This window comes from Oncorhynchus masou, unplaced genomic scaffold, assembly GCF_036934945.1.
Source record: "Oncorhynchus masou masou isolate Uvic2021 unplaced genomic scaffold, UVic_Omas_1.1 unplaced_scaffold_2718, whole genome shotgun sequence".
Lineage (NCBI taxonomy): Eukaryota > Metazoa > Chordata > Actinopteri > Salmoniformes > Salmonidae > Oncorhynchus > Oncorhynchus masou.
In genome coordinates, this window is record NW_027009152.1 from 526 (window position 1) to 21,261 (window position 20,736).

At 56.0% G+C, this 20,736-nt stretch overlaps 1 protein-coding gene across 1 annotated transcript in view; it reads left to right on the forward strand.

Annotated features, from left to right (window-relative positions):
• The first annotated feature begins 1,774 nt into the window (after nt 1-1,774).
• The window catches only part of LOC135533845 (serine/arginine repetitive matrix protein 2-like), a 40,389-nt gene continuing 21,427 nt past the window's right edge, over nt 1,775-20,736 (forward strand). Inside the window, exons 1-3 of the mRNA XM_064961057.1 lie at nt 1,775-1,829; nt 2,799-2,942; nt 3,205-3,333. The gene's annotated coding sequence lies outside the window, so the exon portion shown is untranslated. The remainder of the gene's footprint in view (nt 1,830-2,798; nt 2,943-3,204; nt 3,334-20,736) is intronic.

The window sequence follows — 20,736 nt, forward strand, 5'->3', positions numbered from 1 at the left end:
TCTAGTTTAGTGTCGCTATGCTGTCAAATCCTCCCTCGTGTTTCTAGTTTAGTGTCGCCATGCTGTCAAATCCTCTCGTGTTTCTAGTTTAGTGTCGCTATGCTGCTCAAATCCTCCTCGTGTTTCTAGTTTAGTGTCGCTATGCTGTCAAATCCTCCCTCGTGTTTCTAGTTTAGTGACGCAATGCTTTCAGAAACTGATATGTTAATGAAGTTGTTTGGGCTCCCGACTGGCGCAGCGGTCTAAGGCACTGCATCTTAGTGATAGAAGCGTCACTACAGACCCTGGTTCGATTCCAATCTGTTTCACAACCGGCCGCGATTGGGAGTCCCATAGGCGACGCACAATTGGCCCAGCGTTTGGGTTTGGTCGGTAGGCCGTCATTGTAAATAAGAATTTGTTCTTAATTGGCTTGCCTAGTTCAGTAAAGGTTCAATAAAAATCATTAAAAAATATTGGCAGGTTTGCTAGCAACAAACTTTTTAGCTAGCTTCTAGCCTAGTTTCTGATATGCAATGTGATCTCTTTAAGTGTTGTGTTGTCACAATCGTCATAATGAGTGGACTAAGGCGCTGTAGAGTTCCACATATTTTAATTAATGAAACTCATAAAAAAAAACGAACGAAAAATGAAGCTACGGTGTGCAACTATCTGTAGACAAGATCCCACAAAGCACAATGAGGAAATGGCTGCCTAAATATGATCCCCAATCAGAGACAACGATAAACAGCTTGTTTCTGATTGGGAACCATACCAGGCCGACATAAACCATGAATCACCTAGATGACCCACCCTTTGTCCCTATCACGCCCCAACCAGCATAGAAGAATAAACAGGTGGTTGCTGGCCAACTAGCCGTTGAACTCGTGAACATCTTCTACTATGTTTTACAATTACGCTGGTTATTTTGGGTGTTCATGAATGCATGTTTTTATTTTTTACATTTAGTTACCATTTATCAAGGTACAAAATGCCTCTTTCTCTCTCTCTCTCTCTCTCTCTCTTCCTCATCTTTCCCTCTCTCTCTTCCTCATCTTTCCCTCTCTCTCTTCCTCATCTTCCTCTCTCTCTTTCCTCATCTTCCTCTCTCTCTTCCTCATCCTTCCTCCTCTCTCTTCCTCATCTTCCTCTCTCTCTCCTCATCTTCCTCTCTCTCTCTTCCTTATCTCTTCTCTCTCTCTCATCTTCCTCTCTCTTCCTCATCTTCCTCTCTCTCTTCCTCATCTTCCTCTCTCTCTTCCTCATCTTCCTCTCTCTCTTCCTCATCTTCCTCTCTCTCTCTTCCTCATCTTTCCTCTCTCTCTTCCTCATCTTCCTCTCTCTCTCTCTCTCATCTTCCTCTCTCTCCTCCTCATCTTCCTCTCTCTTCCTCATCTTCCTCTCTCTCTTCCTCATCTTCCTCTCTCTCTCCTCCTCATCTTCCTCTCTCTCTCTTCCTCATCTCTCTCTCTCTCTTCCTCATCTTCCTCTCTCTCTCTCTCTCTCTTCCTCATCTTCCTCTCTCTCTCCTCCTCATCTTCCTCTCTCTCTCTTCCTCCTCTCTCTCTCTCTTCCTCATCTTCCTCTCTCTCTCTCTCTCTCTCTCTCTCTCTCTCTCTTCCTCTCTCTCTCTCTTCCTCATCTTCCTCTCTCTCCTCCATCTTCCTCTCTCTCTCTCTCCTCAATCAGAACCTCTTCAGCAGCCAAGACCACCAAGATCCTTCCGCAACCAAAATGTGTTTCATCCTCAACTAAACCGCAAACTGACTGTCCCAAGACCACACCCAATTCGGAGGGTTAATACCAAGGCTCAGCCAACCACGGCTAAGGCAGCTGTCATTCCTAAACTGGTACGTTTGGACTTTTTTTTTTACACGAACGCACTAGTCACGCCAGTTGGATGTTGACGTCGGCTCTGGTGTTATTTTGGGGGAATGGTGTTTCTGTCACCTATGGTGACACTAAGGACATGGAGGTCAGAGTAACCAATGAGAAGTCCCTGCCACCAGAGAATGTGCGCTGGGCCGCCCGGTGGACACAAGGCAGTTTGAGGCTTTTAGGTCAAACACTGGGGTCAACCCCTCAGTGAAAATGTGTTGTTTTTGTCTTTGGAGTAAAGTTGTATGTTATTTGAGTTCATGTAATTAGATTTTGAAGAAGTTTATTGTGGAAAATGTGTTCTTGGCCTCACACATAAAAACAGCCATTTTAAACAATGCATGAATCACATTAAAGGTGAAGCTCAGTAATTTAAAATGATGTTATATGGTTCATCACGCTGTGTAAGGAGTCAATGGGTCAGTCTTTAACAGTTATCAACTTCATCTATACCTGACTTCCCCTTTAACTGTTAATGCAACATCTCTCCCCTCCCTCCCTCTCTCTCCCCCTCCCTCCCTCTCTCTCTCCCTCCCTCTCTCTTTCACTCCCTCTCTCTCTCCCCTCCCTCTCTCGCCTTCCCCCTCCCTCCCTCTCTCGCTCCCCCTCCCCTCTCTCCCTCTCCCCCTCCCTCTCTCTCTCCCCCTCCCTCTCTCCCCCTCTCTCTCCTCCCCCCCTCCCTCCCTCTCTCTCCCTCCCTCTCTTTCTTTCACTCTCTCTCTCTCCCCTCCCTCTCTCTCCCCCTCCCTCCCTCTCTCTCCCCTCCCTCTCCCTCCCCTCTATTTCTTTCACTCCCTCTCTCTCCCCTCCCTCTCTCTCTCCCCCTCCTCCCTCTCTCTCTCTCTCACTCCCTCTCTTTCACTTCTCTCTCTCCCCCTCTCTCTTTCACTCCCTCTATCACTCCCTTTCTCTCCCCTCATTCTCTTTGTGTGTGTGTGTAGCCTGGTTGTGGAAATAATAGGTTTGTGAAGATCGAAGGTTTACCAGAGACTGGATATACAGAGGAAGATGTTCTGGCTCTGGTGAAGCCTTACGGATATAAACCTGGACTCTACAACTGTTTCATTCTGCCTGCACAGAGATGGGTAGGTTGGCTGTGTGTTTCATTCTGCCTCACAGAGATGGGTAGGTTGGCTGTGTGTTTCATTCTGCCTCACCGTGGGGGTGGGGGGTCTTCTCATGACATGTTTCTATGGAAAATGTTCACCTTCTCAGTAATAAGTGACTTGAACGACGTCAATCTCAAACACTTAACCGTTGTGGAGTCTGTAACGTTGTCTCCGGTTGTTGGTGCACATTTACCATGGGTGGTGGTTGTCATGGTGATGAGTGCGTTTTTCTCAACAGGCCATAATCCGTATGGACGGAGGACAGAAGAGCTCTGTTATGGTGACAAACTACACACAGTCTCCTCCCAAACTACTAGACTGTCCCCTCTCCTTCACGTTGATCTGCCCTGATACAGGCCTCGTTCAGGTAACGTGCACACACACACACACATTATAATTCCGAAAACCAGGTCTCAAGTGTAACGGATGTGAAATAGCTAGCTAGTTAGCGGTGGTGCTCGCTAAATAGCGTTTCAATCGGTGACGTCACTCGCTCTGAGACCTTGAAGTAGTGGTTCCCCTTTGCTCTGCAAGGGCCGCGGCTTTTGTGGAGCGATGGGTAACGATGCTTCGTGGGTGATTGTTGTTGATGTGTGCAGAGGGTCCCTGGTTCGAGCCCGGGTCGGGGCGAGGGGACGGACTAAAGTTATACTGTAACACAAGCATGGATTCCACTTGAGGCCCATGCGATTTCCACAGAGTTGGGAATGGCTGCCATTTCCTGTTACGCTCCTTGCCTGTGGAAGAGCCTGCAGACTCAACCTGAGACTCTTGTCGCCCATTTTATACATTTATTGGAGGATTTGTATTTTTGTATTGGCTTGTTACTGTTTCGGGTAATGCAAGTTCTTGTGCTGTTAGTAGAATAACCAGTTTGGGGAATAACCTGCTAGTGGAATAACCTGCTAGTGGAATAACCTGCGAGGGGAATAACCTGTTAGGGGAATAACCTGTGAGGGGAATAACCTGTTAGGGGAATAACCTGCGAGTGGAATAACCTGTTAGGGGAATAACCTGCTAGGGGAATAACCTGCTAGGGGAATAACCTGCGAGGGGAATAACCTGCTAGGGGAATAACCTGCTAGTGTAATAACCTGCTAGTGTAATAACCTGCTAGTGGAATAACCTGCTAGTGTAATAACCTGCTAGTGGAATAACCTGCGAGTGGAATAACCTGTTAGGGGAATAACCAGTTAGTGGAATAACCTGCTAGGGGAATAACCTGTTAGGGGAATAACCTGCGAGTGGAATAACCTGTTAGGGGAATAACCTGTTAGGGGAATAACCTGCTAGGGGAATAACCTGCTAGGGGAATAACCTGCGAGGGGAATAACCTGCTAGGGGAATAACCTGCTAGTGTAATAACCTGTTAGGGTAATAACCTGCGAGGGGAATAACCTGCTAGGGGAATAACCTGTTAGGGTAATAACCTGTTAGGGGAATAACCTGCTAGGGGAATAACCTGTGAGGGGAATAACCTGTTAGGGGAATAACCTGTGAGGGGAATAACCTGTTAGGGGAATAACCTGTGAGGGGAATAACCTGTTAGGGGAATAACCTGTTAGGGGAATAACCTGTGAGGGGAATAACCTGTTAGGGGAATAACCTGTGAGGGGAATAACCTGTTAGGGGAATACCCTGTGAGGGGAATAACCTGTTAGGGGAATAACCTGCGAGTGGAATAACCTGCGAGTGGAATAACCTGCGAGTGGAATAACCTGTGAGGGGAATAACCTGCGAGGGGAATAACCTGCGAGGGGAATAACCTGCGAGGGGAATAACCGGCTAGTGTAATAACCTGCGAGTGGAATAACCTGCGAGTGGAATAACCTGTTTGGGGAATAACCTGTTTGGGTAATAACCTGTTTGGGGAATAACCTGTTAGGGGAATAACCTGTGTGTAAATGTAATCTGCTGCTGTATTTGTTTGTGTTGGTTTTGTTTGTCTCGTGTATTTTGTTAATCATTGTACCTAAACTTTGTATACGTAGGGCCCAGCTGTAACAGAGACCTGTCTCAGTCAGGGCCCAGCTGTAACAGAGGCCAGTCGGGCCAGTCAATTAGGGCCCAGCTGTAACAGAGACCCCAGCTGTAACAGAGGCCTCGGTCTCAGTCAGGGCCCAGCTGTAACAGAGGCCTCGGTCTCAGTCAGGGCCCAGCTGTAACAGAGGCCTCGGTCTCAGTCAGGGCTGTAACAGAGGCAGTCAGGGCCCAGATGTAACAGAGGCCTCTCAGTCAGGGCCCTCTGTAACAGAGGCCTCGGTCCAGTCAGGGCCCAGCTGTAACAGAGGCCTCGGTCTCAGTCAGGGCCCAGATGTAACAGAGGTCTCAGTCAGGGCCCAGCTGTAACAGAGGCCTCGGTCTCAGTCAGGGCCCAGCTGTAACAGAGGCCTCGGTCTCAGTCAGGGCCCAGCTGTAACAGAGGCCTCGGTCTCAGTCAGGGCCCAGCTGTAACAGAGGCCTCGGTCTCAGTCAGGGCCAGCAACAGCTGGTCTCAGTCAGGGCCCAGCTGTAGAGGCCTCTCAGTCAGGGCCAGCTGTAACAGGGCCCAGTCAGGGCCCAGCTGTAACAGAGGTCTCAGTCAGGGCCCAGCTGTAACAGAGGCCTCGGGCCTCAGTCAGGGCTGAAACAGAAGCCTCACTCAGGGCTGCTGTAACAGAGGCCAGTCAGGGCCCAGCTGTAACAGAGGCCTGTCAGGGCCCAGCTGTAACAGAGACCTCAGGGGCCCAGCTGTAACAGAGGGTCTCAGTCAGGGCCCAACTGTAACAGAGGTCTCAGTCAGGGCCCAGCTGTAACAGAGGTCTCAGTCGGGCCCAGCTGTAACAGAGGTCAGTCAGGGCCAGCTGTAACAGAGGGCCTGTAACAGAGGCCTCAGTCAGGGCCCAGCTGTAACAGAGGGTCTCAGGTCTGTAACAGTCAGGGCCCAGCTGTAACAGAGGCCTGTAACAGGTCTCAGTCAGGGCCCAGCTGTAACAGAGGTCTTTCAGGGCCCAGCTGTAACAGAGTCTCAGTCAGGGCCCAGCTGTAACAGAGGTCCCAGGGCCCAACTGTAACAGAGGTCTCAGTCAGGGCCCAGCTGTAACAGAGGTCCAGCTGTAACAGAGGTCAGTCAAGCTGTAACTCAGTCAGGGCCCAGCTGTAACAGAGGTCTCAGGGCCAGCTCAGAGGCCCAGCTGTAACAGAGGCCTGTCAGGGCCCAGCTGTAACAGAGACCTCGGTCTCAGTCAGGGCCCAGCTCTCAGTAACAGAGACCAGGGCCCAGCTGTAACAGTCTGTCAGGGCCCAGACTGGTCTAACAGAGGGTCTCAGTCAGGGCCCAGCTGTAACAGAGGTCTCAGTCAGGGCCCAGCTGTAACAGAGGTCTCAGTCAGGGCCCAGCTCTCAGTCAATAGAGAAGTCTCAGTCAGGGCCCAGCTGTAACAGAGGTCTCAGTCAGGGCCCAGCTGTAACAGAGGTCTCGGCCTCAGTCAGGGCCAGCTCAGAGGTCCCAGCTGTAACAGGCCCAGCTGTAACAGAGGTCTGTCAGGGCCCAGCTGTAACAGGGTCAGGGCCCAGCTGTAACAGAGTCTCAGTCAGGGCCCAGCTGTAACAGAGGTCTCAGTCAGGGCCCAGCTGTAACAGAGGCCTCAGGGCCCAGCTGTAACAGAGGTCTCAGTCAGGGCCCAGCTGTAACAGAGGTCTGTCAGGGCCCAGCTGTAACAGAGACCTCGGTCTCAGTCAGGGCCCAGCTGTAACAGAGGTCTCAGTCAGGGCCCAACAGCTGTAACAGAGGTCTCAGTCAGGGCCCAGCTGTAACAGAGGTCTCAGTCAGGGCCCAGCTGTAACAGAGGTCCTGTCAGGGCCCAGGAGGTCTCAGTCAGGGCCCAGCTGTAACAGAAGTCTCAGTCAGGGCCCAGCTGTAACAGAGGTCTCAGTCAGGGCCCAGCTGTAACAGAGGTCTCAGTCAGGGCCCAGCTGTAACAGAGACCCTCGGGTCTCAGGGGTCCCAGCTGTAACAGAGACCTCAGGGCCCAGCTCTCAGTCAGGGCCCAGCTGTAACAGAGGTCTGTCAGGGCCCAGCTGTAACAGAGGTCCTCAGGTCTCAGTCAGGGCCCAGCTGTAACAGAGGTCTCAGTCAGGGCCCAGCTGTAACAGAGGTCTCAGTCAGGGCCCAGCTGTAACAGAGGTCTCAGTCAGGGCCCAGCTGTAACAGAGGTCTCAGTCAGGGCCCAGCTGTAACAGAGGTCTCAGTCAGGGCCCAGCTGTAACAGAGGTCTCAGTCAGGGCCCAGCTGTAACAGAGGTCCTCGGCCTCAGTCAGGGCCCAGCTGTAACAGAGGTCTGTCAGGGCCCAGCTGTAACAGAGGTCTCAGTCAGGGCCCAGCTGTAACAGAGGTCTCAGTCAGGGCCCAGCTGTAACAGAGGTCCAGTCAGGGCCCAGCTGTAACAGAGGTCTCAGTCAGGGCCCAGCTGTAACAGAGACCTCGTCTCAGTCAGGGCCCAGCTGTAACAGAGGTCTCAGTCAGGGCCCAGCTGTAACAGAGGTCTCAGTCAGGGCCCAGCTGTAACAGAGGTCTCAGTCAGGGCCCAGCTGTAACAGAGGTCTCAGTCAGGGCCCAGCTGTAACAGAGGCTGTCAGAGGTCTCAGTCAGGGCCCAGCTGTAACAGAGGTCTGTCAGGGCCCAGCTGTAACAGAGGTCTCAGTCAGGGCCCAGCTGTAACAGAGGTCCACCTCAGAGGTCTCAGTCAGGGCCCAGCTGTAACAGAGGTCTCAGTCAGGGCCCAGCTGTAACAGAGGTCTCAGTCAGGGCCCAGCTGTAACAGAGGTCTCAGTCAGGGCCCAGCTGTAACAGAGGTCTGTCAGGGCCCAGCTGTAACAGAGGTCTGTCAGGCCCAGCTCAGGTCTCAGAGGTCAGGGCCCAGCTGTAACAGAGGTCTCAGTCAGGGCCCAGCTGTAACAGAGGTCTCAGTCAGGGCCCAGCTGTAACAGAGGTCTCAGTCAGGGCCCAGCTGTAACAGAGGTCTCAGTCAGGGCCCAGCTGTAACAGAGGTCTGTCAGGGCCCAGCTGTAACAGAGAGAGGTCTGTCAGGGCCCAGCTGTAACAGAGACCTCGGTCTCAGTCAGGGCCCAGCTGTAACAGAGGTCTGTCAGGGCCCAGCTGGTAGTCACAGCTGTAACAGAGGTCTGTCAGGGCCCAGCTGTAACAGAGGTCCAGTCAGCTGTAACAGGTCTCAGTCAGGGCCCAGCTGTAACAGAGGTCTCAGTCAGGGCCCAGGTGTAACAGAGGTCTGTCAGGGCCCAGCTGTAACAGAGGTCTCAGTCAGGGCCCAGCTGTAACAGAGGTCTCAGTCAGGGCCCAGCTGTAACAGAGGTCTCAGTCAGGGCCCAGCTGTAACAGAGGTCTCAGTCAGGGCCCAGCTGTAACAGAGGTCTGTCAGGGCCAGCTCAGAGGCCTCTCTCAGTCAGGGCCCAGCTGTAACAGGGCCCAGCTGTAACAGAGGTCTCAGTCAGGGCCCAGCTGTAACAGAGACCTCAGGGCCTCAGTCAGAGGCCCAGCTGTAACAGAGACTCAGTCAGGGCCCAGCTCAGTCAGGGCCCAGCTGTAACAGAGGTCTGTCAGGGCCCAGCTGTAACAGAGGCCTCGGTCTCAGTCAGGGCCCAGCTGTAACAGAGGTCTCAGTCAGGGCCCAGCTGTAACAGAGGTCTCAGTCAGGGCCCAGCTGTAACAGAAGTCTCAGTCAGGGCCCAGCTGTAACAGAGGTCTCAGTCAGGGCCCAGCTGTAACAGAGGTCTGTCAGGGCCCAGCTGTAACAGAGGTCTCAGTCAGGTCTGTAACAGTCTGTCAGGGCCCAGCTGTAACAGAGGTCTGTCAGGGCCCAGCTGTAACAGAGGCCTCGGTCTCAGTCAGGGCCCAGCTGTAACAGAGGTCTCAGTCAGGGCCCAGCTGTAACAGAGGTCTCAGTCAGGGCCCAGCTGTAACAGAGGTCTCAGTCAGGGCCCAGCTGTAACAGAGGTCTCAGTCAGGGCCCAGCTGTAACAGAGGTCTGTCAGGGCCCAGCTGTAACAGAGGCCTCAGGTCCAGCTGTAACAGTCAGGGCCCAGCTGTAACAGAGGTCTCAGTCAGGGCCCAGCTGTAACAGAGGTCTCAGTCAGGGCCCAGCTGTAACAGAGGTCTCAGTCAGGGCCCAGCTGTAACAGAGGTCTCAGTCAGGGCCCAGCTGTAACAGAGGTCTGTCTCAGGGCCCAGCTGTAACAGAGACCTGTAACGGTCTCAGTCAGTGTAACAGAGGCCAGGGCCCAGCTGTAACAGAGACCTCGGTCTCAGTCAGGGCCAGCTGTAACAGAGGTCTGTCAGGGCCAGCTGTAACAGAGGTCTCAGTCAGGGCCCAGCTGTAACAGAGGTCTCAGTCAGGGCCCAGCTGTAACAGAGGTCTCAGTCAGGGCCCAGCTGTAACAGAGGTCTGACAGGGCCCAGCTCAGAGGTCTCAGTCAGGGCCCAGCTGTAACAGAGGTCTCAGTCAGGGCCCAGCTGTAACAGAGGTCTGTCAGGGCCCAGCTGTAACAGAGGTCTCAGTCAGGGCCCAGCTGTAACAGAGACCTCGGCCTCAGTCAGGGCCCAGCTGTAACAGAGGTCTCAGTCAGGGCCCAGCTGTAACAGAGGTCTCAGTCAGGGCCCAGCTGTAACAGAGACCTCGGCCTCAGTCAGGGCCCAGCTGTAACAGACCTCGGTCTCAGTCAGGGCCCAGCTGTAACAGAGGTCTGTCAGGGCCCAGCTGTAACAGAGGTCTCAGGGCCCAGCTCAGAGGTCAGTCAGGGCCCAGCTGTAACAGAGGTCTCAGTCAGGGCCCAGCTGTAACAGAGGTCTCAGTCAGGGCCCAGCTGTAACAGAGGTCTCAGTCAGGGCCCAGCTGTAACAGAGGTCTGTCAGGGCCTCAGAGGTCTCAGGGCCCAGCTGTAACAGAGGTCTCAGTCAGGGCCCAGCTGTAACAGAGACCTCGGCCTCAGAGGTCAGGGGCCCAGCTGTAACAGAGGGCCTCAGTCAGGGCCCAGCTGTAACAGAGGTCTCAGTCAGGGCCCAGCTGTAACGAGAGGGCCCAGCTGTAACAGAGGTCTCGGTCTCAGTCAGGGCCCAGCTGTAACAGAGGTCTCAGTCAGGGCCCAGCTGTAGAGGTCTCACCCAGCTGTAACAGGTCTCAGTCAGGGCCCAGCTGTAACAGAGGTCTCAGTCAGGGCCCAGCTGTAACAGAGGTCTCAGTCAGGGCCCAGCTGTAACAGAGGTCTCAGTCAGGGCCCAGCTGTAACAGAGGTCTCAGTCAGGGCCCAGCTGTAACAGAGGTCTCAGTCAGGGCCCAGCTGTAACAGAGGTCTGTCAGGGCCCAGCTGTAACAGAGGTCTCAGTCAGGGCCCAGCTCTCAGTCAGGGCCCAGCTGTAACAGAGGTCTGTCAGGGCCCAGCTGTAACAGAGGTCTCTGTAACAGGGTCTCAGTCAGGGCCCAGCTGTCAGGGCCCAGCTGTAACAGAGGTCTCAGTCAGGGCCCAGCTGTAACAGAGGTCTCAGTCAGGGCCCAGCTGTAACAGAGGTCTCAGTCAGAGGTCTCAGTCCCCAGCTGTAACAGAGGTCTCAGTCAGGGCCCAGCTGTAACAGAGAGCAGGGCCCAGCTGTAACAGAGGTCTCAGTCAGGGCCCAGCTGTAACAGAGTCTCAGTCAGGGCCCAGCTGTAACAGAGGTCTCAGTCAGGGCCCAGCTGTAAGCTGTAGAGGTCTCAGTCAGGGCCCAGCTGTGTAACAGAGAGTCCCCAGCTGTCTCAGTCAGGGCCCAGCTGTAACAGAGGTCTCAGTCAGGGCCCAGCTGTAACAGATGTCTCAGTCAGGGCCCAGCTGTAACAGAGGTCTGTCAGGGCCCAGCTGTAACAGAGACCTCGGTCTCAGTCAGGGCCCAGCTGTAACAGAGGTCTGTCAGGGCCCAGCTGTAACAGAGGTCTGTCAGGGCCCAGCTAACAGAGTCAGGGCCAGCTGTAACAGAGGTCTGTCAGGCCCAGCTGTAACAGAGGTCTCAGTCAGGGCCCAGCTGTAACAGAGGTCTCAGTCAGGGCCCAGCTGTAACAGAGGTCTCAGTCAGGGCCCAGCTGTAACAGAGTCTCAGTCAGGGCCCAGCTGTAACAGAGGTCTGTCAGGGCCCAGCTGTAACAGAGACCTGTAACGGTCTCAGTCAGGGCCCAGCTGTAACAGAGGTCTCAGTCAGGGCCCAGCTGTAACAGAGGTCTCAGTCAGGGCCCAGCTGTAACAGAGGTCTCAGTCAGGGCCCAGCTGTAACAGAGGTCTCTCAGGCCTCAGGGGGCCCAGCTGTAACAGAGGTCTCAGTCAGGGCCCAGCTGTAACAGAGGTCTCAGTCAGGGCCCAGTTGTAACAGAGGTCTCAGTGAGGGCCCAGCTGTAACAGATGTCTCAGTCAGGGCCCAGTTGTAACAGATGTCTGTCAGGGCCCAGCTGTAACAGAGGCCCAGCCCAGCTGTAGAGGTCTCAGTCAGGGCCCAGTTGTAACAGAGGTCTGTCAGGGCCCAGCTGTAACAGAGGTCTCAGTCAGGGCCCAGCTGTAACAGAGGTCTCAGTCAGGGCCCAGCTGTAACAGAGGTCTCAGTCAGGGCCCAGCTGTAACAGAGGTCTGTCAGGGCCCAGCTGTAACAGAGGTCTGTCAGGGCCCAGCTGTAACAGAGGTCTCAGTCAGGGCCCAGCTGTAACAGAGGTCTCAGTCAGGGCCCAGCTGTAACAGAGGTCTCAGTCAGGGCCCAGCTGTAACAGAGGTCTCAGTCAGGGCCCAGCTGTAACAGAGGTCTCAGTCAGGGCCCAGCTGTAACAGAGGTCTGTCAGGGCCCAGCTGTAACAGAGGTCTCAGTCAGGGCCCAGCTGTAACAGAGTCTCAGTCAGGGCCCAGCTGTAACAGAGGTCTCAGTCAGGGCCCAGCTGTAACAGAGGTCTCAGTCAGGGCCCAGCTGTAACAGAGGTCTCAGTCAGGGCCCAGCTGTAACAGAGGTCTCAGTCAGGGCCCAGCTGTAACAGAGGTCTGTCAGGGCCCAGCTGTAACAGAGGTCTGTCAGGGCCCAGCTGTAACAGAGGTCTGTAACAGTCCCCAGCTGTAACAGAGGTCTCAGTCAGGGCCCAGCTGTAACAGAGGTCTCAGTCCCAGGGAGGTCCAGGGCCCAGCTGTAACAGAGGTCTGTCAGGGCCCAGCTGTAACAGAGGCCTCAGTCAGGGCCCAGCTGTAACAGAGGTCTGTCAGGGCCCAGCTGTAACAGAGGTCTCAGTCAGGGCCCAGCTGTAACAGAGGTCTCAGTCAGGGCCCAGCTGTAACAGAGGTCTCAGTCAGGGCCCAGCTGTAACAGATGTCTCAGTCAGGGCCCAGCTGTAACAGATGTCTGTAACAGAGGTCAGGGGCCCAGCTGAGGTCTCAGTCACAGCTGTAACAGGTCTGTCAGGGCCCAGCTGTAACAGAGGTCTCAGTCAGGGCCCAGCTGTAACAGAGGTCTCAGTCAGGGCCCAGCTGTAACAGAGGTCTCAGTCAGGGCCCAGCTGTAACAGAGGTCTCAGTCAGGGCCCAGCTGTAACAGAGGTCTCAGTCAGGGCCCAGCTGTAACAGAGGTCTCAGTCAGGGCCCAGCTGTAACAGAGGTCTCAGTCAGGGCCCAGCTGTAACAGAGGTCTCAGTCAGGGCCCAGCTGTAACAGAGGTCTCAGTCAGGGCCCAGCTGTAACAGAGGTCTGTCAGGGCCCAGCTGTAACAGAGGTCTCAGTCAGGGCCCAGCTGTAACAGAGGTCTCAGTCAGGGCCCAGCTGTAACAGAGGTCTGTCAGTCAGAGGCCAGGGCAGCTGTAACAGAGGTCTCAGTCAGGGCCCAGCTGTAACAGAGGTCTCAGTCAGGGCCCAGCTGTAACAGGGTCTGTCAGGGCCAGCTGTAACAGAGGTCTGTCAGGGCCCAGCTGTAACAGAGGTCTCAGTCAGGGCCCAGCTGTAACAGAGGTTCAGTCAGGGCCCAGCTGTAACAGGGCCCCAGTCAGGGCCCAGCTGTAACAGAGGTCTCAGTCAGGGCCCAGCTGTAACAGAGGTCTCAGTCAGGGCCCAGCTGTAACAGAGGTCTCAGTCAGGGCCCAGCTGTAACAGAGGTCTCAGTCAGGGCCCAGCTGTAACAGAGGTCTCAGTCAGGGCCCAGCTGTAACAGAGGTCTCAGTCAGGGTTGTAACCCAGCTGCTGTAACAGAGGTCTGTCAGTGTAACAGGGCCCCCAGCTGTAACAGAGGTCTCAGTCAGGGCCCAGCTGTAACAGAGGTCTGTCAGGGCCCAGCTGTAACAGAGGTCTCAGTCTGTCAGGGCCCAGCTGTAACAGAGGTCTCAGTCAGGGCCCAGCTGTAACAGAGGTCTCAGTCAGGGCCCAGCTGTAACAGAGGTCTGTCAGGGCCCAGCTGTAACAGAGGTCTCCAGTCAGGGCCCAGCTGTAATAGAGGTCCAGTCAGGGCCCAGCTGTAACAGAGGTCTCAGTCAGGGCCCAGCTGTAACAGAGGTCTCAGTCAGGGCCCAGCTGTAACAGAGGTCTCAGTCAGGGCCCAGCTGTAACAGAGGTCTGTCAGGGCCCAGCTGTAACAGAGGTCTCAGTCAGGGCCCAGCTGTAACAGAGGTCTCAGTCAGGGCCCAGCTGTAACAGAGGTCTGTCAGGGCCCAGCTGTAACAGAGGTCTCAGTCAGGGCCCAGCTGTAACAGAGGTCTCAGTCAGGGCCCAGCTGTAACAGAGGTCTCAGTCAGGGCCCAGCTGTAACAGAGGTCTCAGTCAGGGCCCAGCTGTAACAGAGGTCTCAGTCAGGGCCCAGCTGTAACAGAGGTCTCAGTCAGGGCCCAGCTGTAACAGAGGTCTCAGTCAGGGCCCAGCTGTAACAGAGGTCTCAGTCAGGGCCCAGCTGTAACAGAGAGTCTCAGTCAGGGCCCAGCTGTAACAGAGGTCTCAGTCAGGGCCCAGCTGTAACAGAGGTCTCAGTCAGGGCCCAGCTGTAACAGAGGTCTCAGTCAGGGCCCAGCTGTAACAGAGGTCTCAGTCAGTCAGGGCCCAGCTGTAACAGAGGTCTGTCAGGGCCCAGCTGTAACAGAGGTCTCAGTCAGGGCCCAGCTGTAACAGAGGTCTCAGTCAGGGCCCAGCTGTAACAGAGGTCTCAGTCAGGGCCCAGCTGTAACAGAGGTCTCAGTCAGGGCCCAGCTGTAACAGATGTCTCAGTCAGGGCCCAGCTGTAACAGAGGTCTCAGTCAGGGCCCAGCTGTAACAGAGGTCTCAGTCAGGGCCCAGCTGTAACAGAGGTCTGTCAGGGCCCAGCTGTAACAGAGGTCTCAGTCAGGGCCCAGCTGTAACAGATGTCTCAGTCAGGGCCCAGCTGTAACAGATGTCTCAGTCAGGGCCCAGCTGTAACAGAGGTCTCAGTCAGGGCCCAGCTGTAACAGAGGTCTCAGTCAGGGCCCAGCTGTAACAGAGGTCTCAGTCAGGGCCCAGCTGTAACAGAGGTCTCAGTCAGGGCCCAGCTGTAACAGAGGTCTCAGTCAGGGCCCAGCTGTAACAGAGGTCTCAGTCAGGGCCCAGCTGTAACAGAGGTCTCAGTCAGGGCCCAGCTGTAACAGAGGTCTCAGTCAGGGCCCAGCTGTAACAGAGGTCTCAGTCAGGGCCCAGCTGTAACTCAGTCAGGGCCCAGCTGTAACAGAGGTCAGTCAGGGCCCAGCTGTAACAGAGGTCTCAGTCAGGGCCCAGCTGTAACAGAGGTCTGTCAGGGCCCAGCTGTAACAGAGGTCTCAGTCAGGGCCCAGCTGTAACAGAGGTCTCAGTCAGGGCCCAGCTGTAACAGAGGTCTGTCAGGGCCCAGCTGTAACAGAGGTCTCAGTCAGGGCCCAGCTGTAACAGAGGTCTCAGTCAGGGCCCAGCTGTAACAGAGGTCTCAGTCAGGGCCCAGCTGTAACAGAGGTCTCAGTCAGGGCCCAGCTGTAACAGAGGTCTCAGTCAGGGCCCAGCTGTAACAGAGGTCTCAGTCAGGGCCCAGCTGTAACAGAGAGTCTCAGTCAGGGCCCAGCTGTAACAGAGGTCTCAGTCAGGGCCCAGCTGTAACAGAGGTCTGTCAGGGCCCAGCTGTAACAGAGGTCTCAGTCAGGGCCCAGCTGTAACAGAGGTCTGTCAGGCCCAGCTGTAACAGAGGTCTCAGTCAGGGCCCAGCTGTAACAGAGGTCTCAGTCAGGGCCCAGCTGTAACAGAGGTCTCAGTCAGGGCCCAGTTGTAACTCTGTCAGGGCCCAGCTGTAACAGAGGTCTCAGTCAGGGCCCAGCTGTGAAGAGGTCTGTCAGGGCCCAGCTGTAACAGAGGTCTCAGTCAGGGCCCAGCTGTAACAGAGGTCTCAGTCAGGGCCCAGCTGTAACAGAGGTCTCAGTCAGGGCCCAGCTGTAACAGAGGTCTCTCAGTCAGGGCCCAGCTGTAACAGAGGTCTCAGTCAGGGCCCAGCTGTCTCAGTCAGGGCCCAGAACAGGTCTGTCAGGGCCCAGCTGTAACAGAGGTCTGTCAGGGCCCAGCTGTAACAGAGGTCTCTAGTCAGGGCCAGGCCCAGCTGTAACAGAGGTCTCAGTCAGGGCCCAGCTGTAACAGAGGTCTCAGTCAGGCCCAGCTGTAACAGAGGTCTCAGTCAGGGCCCAGCTGTAACAGAGGTCTGTCAGGGCCCAGCTGTAACAGAGGTCTCAGGGCCCAGCTGTAACAGAGGTCTCAGTCAGGGCCCAGCTGTAACAGAGGTCTCAGTCAGGGCCCAGCTGTAACAGAGGTCTCAGTCAGGGCCCAGCTGTAACAGAGGTCTCAGTCAGGGCCCAGCTGTAACAGAGGTCTGTCAGGGCCCAGCTGTAACAGAGGTCTGTCAGGCCCAGCTGTAACAGAGGTCTGTCAGGGCCCAGCTGTAACAGAGGTCTCAGTCAGGCCCAGCTGTAACAGAGGTCCTGCAGAGGCCCAGCTGTAACAGAGGTCTCAGTCAGGCCCAGCTGTAACAGAGGTCTCAGTCAGGGCCCAGCTGTAACAGAGGGTCAGGGCCCAGCTCAGTCAGTCAGGCCCAGCTGTAACAGAGGTCTCAGTCAGGGCCCAGCTGTAACAGAGGTCTGTCAGGGCCCAGCTGTAACAGAGGTCTCAGTCAGGGCCCAGCTGTAACAGAGGTCTCAGTCAGGGCCCAGCTGTAACAGAGGTCTCAGTCAGTGTAACAGAGGTCTGTCAGGGCCCAGCTGTAACAGAGGTCTCAGTCAGGGCCCAGCTGTAACAGAGGTCTCAGGGCCCAGCTGTAACAGAGGTCTCAGTCAGCTGTAACAGAGACTCCCCCAGCTGTAACAGATGTCTCCAGTTGTAACAGAGGTCTGTCAGGGCCCAGCTGTAACAGAGGTCTCAGTCGGGCCCAGCCTCAGTCAGGGCCCAGCTGTAACAGAGGTCTCAGTCAGCCCAGCTGTAACAGAGGTCTCAGTCAGGGCCCAGCTGTAACAGAGGTCTCAATAGCCCAGCTGTAACAGAGGTCTCAGTCAGGGCCCAGCTGTAACAGAGGTCTCAGTCAGGGCCCAGCTGTAACAGAGGTCTCAGTCAGGGCCCAGCTGTAACAGAGGTCTCAGTCAGGGCCCAGCTGTAACAGAGGTCTCAGTCAGGGCCCAGCTGTAACAGAGGTCCCCCAGCTGTAACAGAGGTCTCAGTCAGGGCCCAGCTGTAACAGAGGTCTGTCAGGGCCCAGCTGTAACAGAGGTCTCAGTCAGGGCCCACAGCCAGATCTCAGTCAGGGCCCAGTTGTAACAGAGGTCTCAGAGGTCTGTCAGGGCCCAGCTGTAACAGAGGTCTCAGTCAGGGCCCAGCTGTAACAGAGGTCTCAGTCAGGGCCCAGCTGTAACAGAGGTCTCAGTCAGGGCCCAGCTGTAACAGAGGTCTCAGTCAGGGCCCAGCTGTAACAGATGTCTCAGTCAGGGCCCAGCTGTAACAGAGGTCTCAGTCAGGGCCCAGCTGTAACAGAGGTCTCAGTCAGGGCCCAGCTGTAACAGAGGTCTCAGTCAGGGCCCAGCTGTAACAGAGGTCTCAGTCAGGGCCCAGCTGTAACAGAGGTCTGTCAGGGCCCAGCTGTAACAGAGGTCTCAGTCAGGGCCCAGCTGTAACAGAGGTCTCAGTCAGGGCCCAGCTGTAACAGAGGTCTCAGTCAGGGCCCAGCTGTAACAGAGGTCTCAGTCAGGGCCCAGCTGTAACAGAGGTCTCAGTCAGGGCCCAGCTGTAACAGAGGTCTCAGTCAGGGCCCAGCTGTAACAGAGAGGTCTCAGTCAGGGCCCAGTTGTAACAGAGGTCTGTCAGGGCCCAGCTGTAACAGAGGTCTCAGTCAGGGCCCAGCTGTAACAGAGGTCTCAGTCAGGGCCCAGCTGTAACAGAGGTCTGTCAGGGCCCAGCTGTAACAGAGGTCTGTCAGGGCCCAGCTGTAACAGAGGATAAACAAATAAAGTCAGGGCCCAGCTGTAACAGAGATGTCTCAGTCAGGGCCCAGCTGTAACAGAGGTCTGTCAGGGCCCAGCTGTAACAGAGGTCTGTCAGGGCCCAGCTGTAACAGAGGTCTGTCAGGGCCCAGCTGTAACAGAGGTCTCAGTCAGGGCCCAGCTGTAACAGAGGTCTCAGTCAGGGCCCAGCTGTAACAGAGGTCTCAGTCAGGGCCCAGCTGTAACAGAGGTCTCAGTCAGGGCCCAGCTGTAACAGAGGTCTGTCAGGGCCCAGCTGTAACAGAGGTCTCAGTCAGGGCCCAGCTGTAACAGAGGTCTCAGTCAGGGCCCAGCTGTAACAGAGGTCTCAGTCAGGGCCCAGCTGTAACAGAGGGCCCAGCTCTCAGTCAGGGCCCAGCTGTAACAGAGGTCTCAGTCAGGGCCCAGCTGTAACAGAGGTCTCAGTCAGGGCCCAGCTGTAACAGAGGTCTCAGTCAGGGCCCAGCTGTAACAGAGGTCTCAGTCAGGGCCCAGCTGTAACAGAGGTCTCAGTCAGGGCCCAGCTGTAACAGAGGTCTCAGTCAGGCCCAGCTGTAACAGAGGTCTCAGTCAGGGCCCAGCTGTAACAGAGGTCTGTCAGGGCCCAGCTGTAACAGAGGTCTCAGTCAGGGCCCAGCTGTAACAGAGGTCTCAGTCAGAGGCCCAGCTGTAACAGAGGTCTCAGTCAGGGCCCAGCTGTAACAGAGGTCCAGTCAGGGCCCAGCTGTAACAGATGTCTCAGTCAGGGCCCAGCTGTAACAGATGTCTCAGTCAGGGCCCAGCTGTAACAGAGGTCTGTCAGGGCCCAGCTGTAACAGAGGTCTCAGTCAGGGCCCAGCTGTAACAGAGGTCTCAGTCAGGGCCCAGCTGTAACAGAGGTCTCAGTCAGGGCCCAGCTGTCAGGGCCCAGCAGAGGTCTCAGTCAGGGCCCAGCTGTAACAGAGGTCTCAGTCAGGCCCAGCTGTAACAGAGGTCTGTCAGTCAGGGCCCAGCTGTAACAGAGGTCTCAGTCAGGGCCCAGCTGTAACAGATGTCTCAGTCAGGGCCCAGCTGTAACAGATGTCTCAGTCAGGCCCAGCTGTAACAGAGGTCTCAGTCAGGGCCCAGCTGTAACAGAGGTCAGTCAGGGCCCAGCTGTAACAGAGGTCTCAGTCAGGGCCCAGCTGTAACAGAGGTCTCAGTCAGGGCCCAGCTGTAACAGAGGTCTCAGTCAGGGCCCAGCTGTAACAGAGGTCTCAGTCAGGGCCCAGCTGTAACAGAGGTCTCAGTCAGGGCCCAGCTGTAACAGAGGTCTCAGTCAGGGCCCAGCTGTAACAGAGGTCTCAGTCAGGGCCCAGCTGTAACAGAGGTCTCAGTCAGGGCCCAGCTGTAACAGAGGTCTCAGTCAGGGCCCAGCTGTAACAGAGGTCTCAGTCAGGGCCCAGCTGTAACAGAGGTCTGTCAGGGCCCAGCTGTAACAGAGGTCTCAGTCAGGGCCCAGCTGTAACAGAGGTCAGTCAGGGCCCAGCTGTAACAGAGGTCTCCAGTCAGGGCCCAGCTGTAACAGAGGTCTCAGTCAGGGCCCAGCTGTAACAGAGGTCTCAGTCAGGGCCCAGCTGTAACAGAGGTCTGTCAGTGTAGGGTCTCAGTCAGCTGTAACAGAGGTCTCAGTCAGGGCCCAGCTGTAACAGAGGTCTCAGTCAGGGCCCAGCTGTAACAGAGGTCTCAGTCAGGGCCCAGCTGTAACAGAGGTCTCAGTCAGGGCCCAGCTGTAACAGAGGTCTCAGTCAGGGCCCAGCTGTAACAGAGGTCTCAGTCAGGGCCCAGCTGTAACAGAGAGTCTGTCAGGCCCAGCTGTAACAGAGGTCTCAGTCAGGGCCCAGCTGTAACAGAGGTCTCAGTCAGGGCCCAGCTGTAACAGAGGTCTCAGTCAGGCCCAGCTGTAACAGAGGTCTCAGTCAGGGCCCAGCTGTAACAGAGGTCTCAGTCAGGGCCCAGCTGTAACAGAGGTCTCAGTCAGGGCCCAGCTGTAACAGAGGTCTCAGTCAGGGCCCAGCTGTAACAGAGGTCTCAGTCAGGGCCCAGCTGTAACAGAGGCCCCAGTCAGGGCCCAGCTGTAACAGAGAGTCTCAGTCAGGGCCCAGCTGTAACAGAGGTCTCAGTCAGGGCCCAGCTGTAACAGAGGTCTCAGTCAGGGCCCAGCTGTAACAGAGGTCTCAGGGCCCAGCTGTAACAGAGGTCTCAGTCAGGGCCCAGCTGTAACAGAGGTCTCAGTCAGGGCCCAGCTGTAACAGATGTCTCAGTCAGGGCCCAGCTGTAACAGAGGTCTCAGTCAGGGCCCAGCTGTAACAGAGGTCTGTCAGGGCCCAGCTGTAACAGAGGTCTCAGTCAGGGCCCAGCTGTAACAGAGGTCTCAGTCAGGGCCCAGCTGTAACAGAGGTCTCAGTCAGGGCCCAGCTGTAACAGAGGTCTCAGTCAGGGCCCAGCTGTAACAGAGGTCTCAGTCAGGGCCCAGCTGTAACAGAGGTCTCAGTCAGGGCCCAGCTGTAACAGAGGGCCCCAGTCAGGCCCAGCTGTAACAGAGGTCTCAGTCAGGCCCAGCTGTAACAGAGGTCTCAGTCAGGGCCCAGCTGTAACAGAGGTCTCAGTCAGGGGCCAGCTGTAACAGAGGTCTGTCAGGGCCCAGCTGTAACAGAGGTCTCAGTCAGGGCCCAGCTGTAACAGAGGTCTCAGTCAGGGCCCAGCTGTAACAGAGGTCTCAGTCAGGGCCCAGCTGTAACAGAGGTCTCAGTCAGGGCCCAGCTGTAACAGAGGTCTCAGTCAGGGCCCAGCTGTAAGAGGTCAGTCAGGCCCAGCTGTAACAGAGGTCTTCAGTCAGGGCCCAGCTGTAACAGAGGTCTCAGTCAGGGCCCAGCTGTAACAGAGGTCTCAGTCAGGGCCCAGCTGTAACAGAGGTCTCAGTCAGGGCCCAGCTGTAACAGAGGTCTCAGTCAGGGCCCAGCTGTAACAGAGGTCTGTCAGGGCCCAGCTGTAACAGAGGTCTCAGTCAGGGCCCAGCTGTAACAGAGGTCTCAGTCAGGGCCCAGCTGTAACAGAGGTCTCAGTCAGGGCCCAGCTGTAACAGAGGTCTCAGTCAGGGCCCAGCTGTAACAGAGGTCTGTCAGTCAGGGCCCAGCTGTAACAGAGGTCTCAGTCAGGGCCCAGCTGTAACAGAGGTCTCAGTCAGGGCCCAGCTGTAACAGAGGTCTCAGTCAGGGCCCAGCTGTAACAGAGGTCTCAGTCAGGGCCCAGCTGTAACA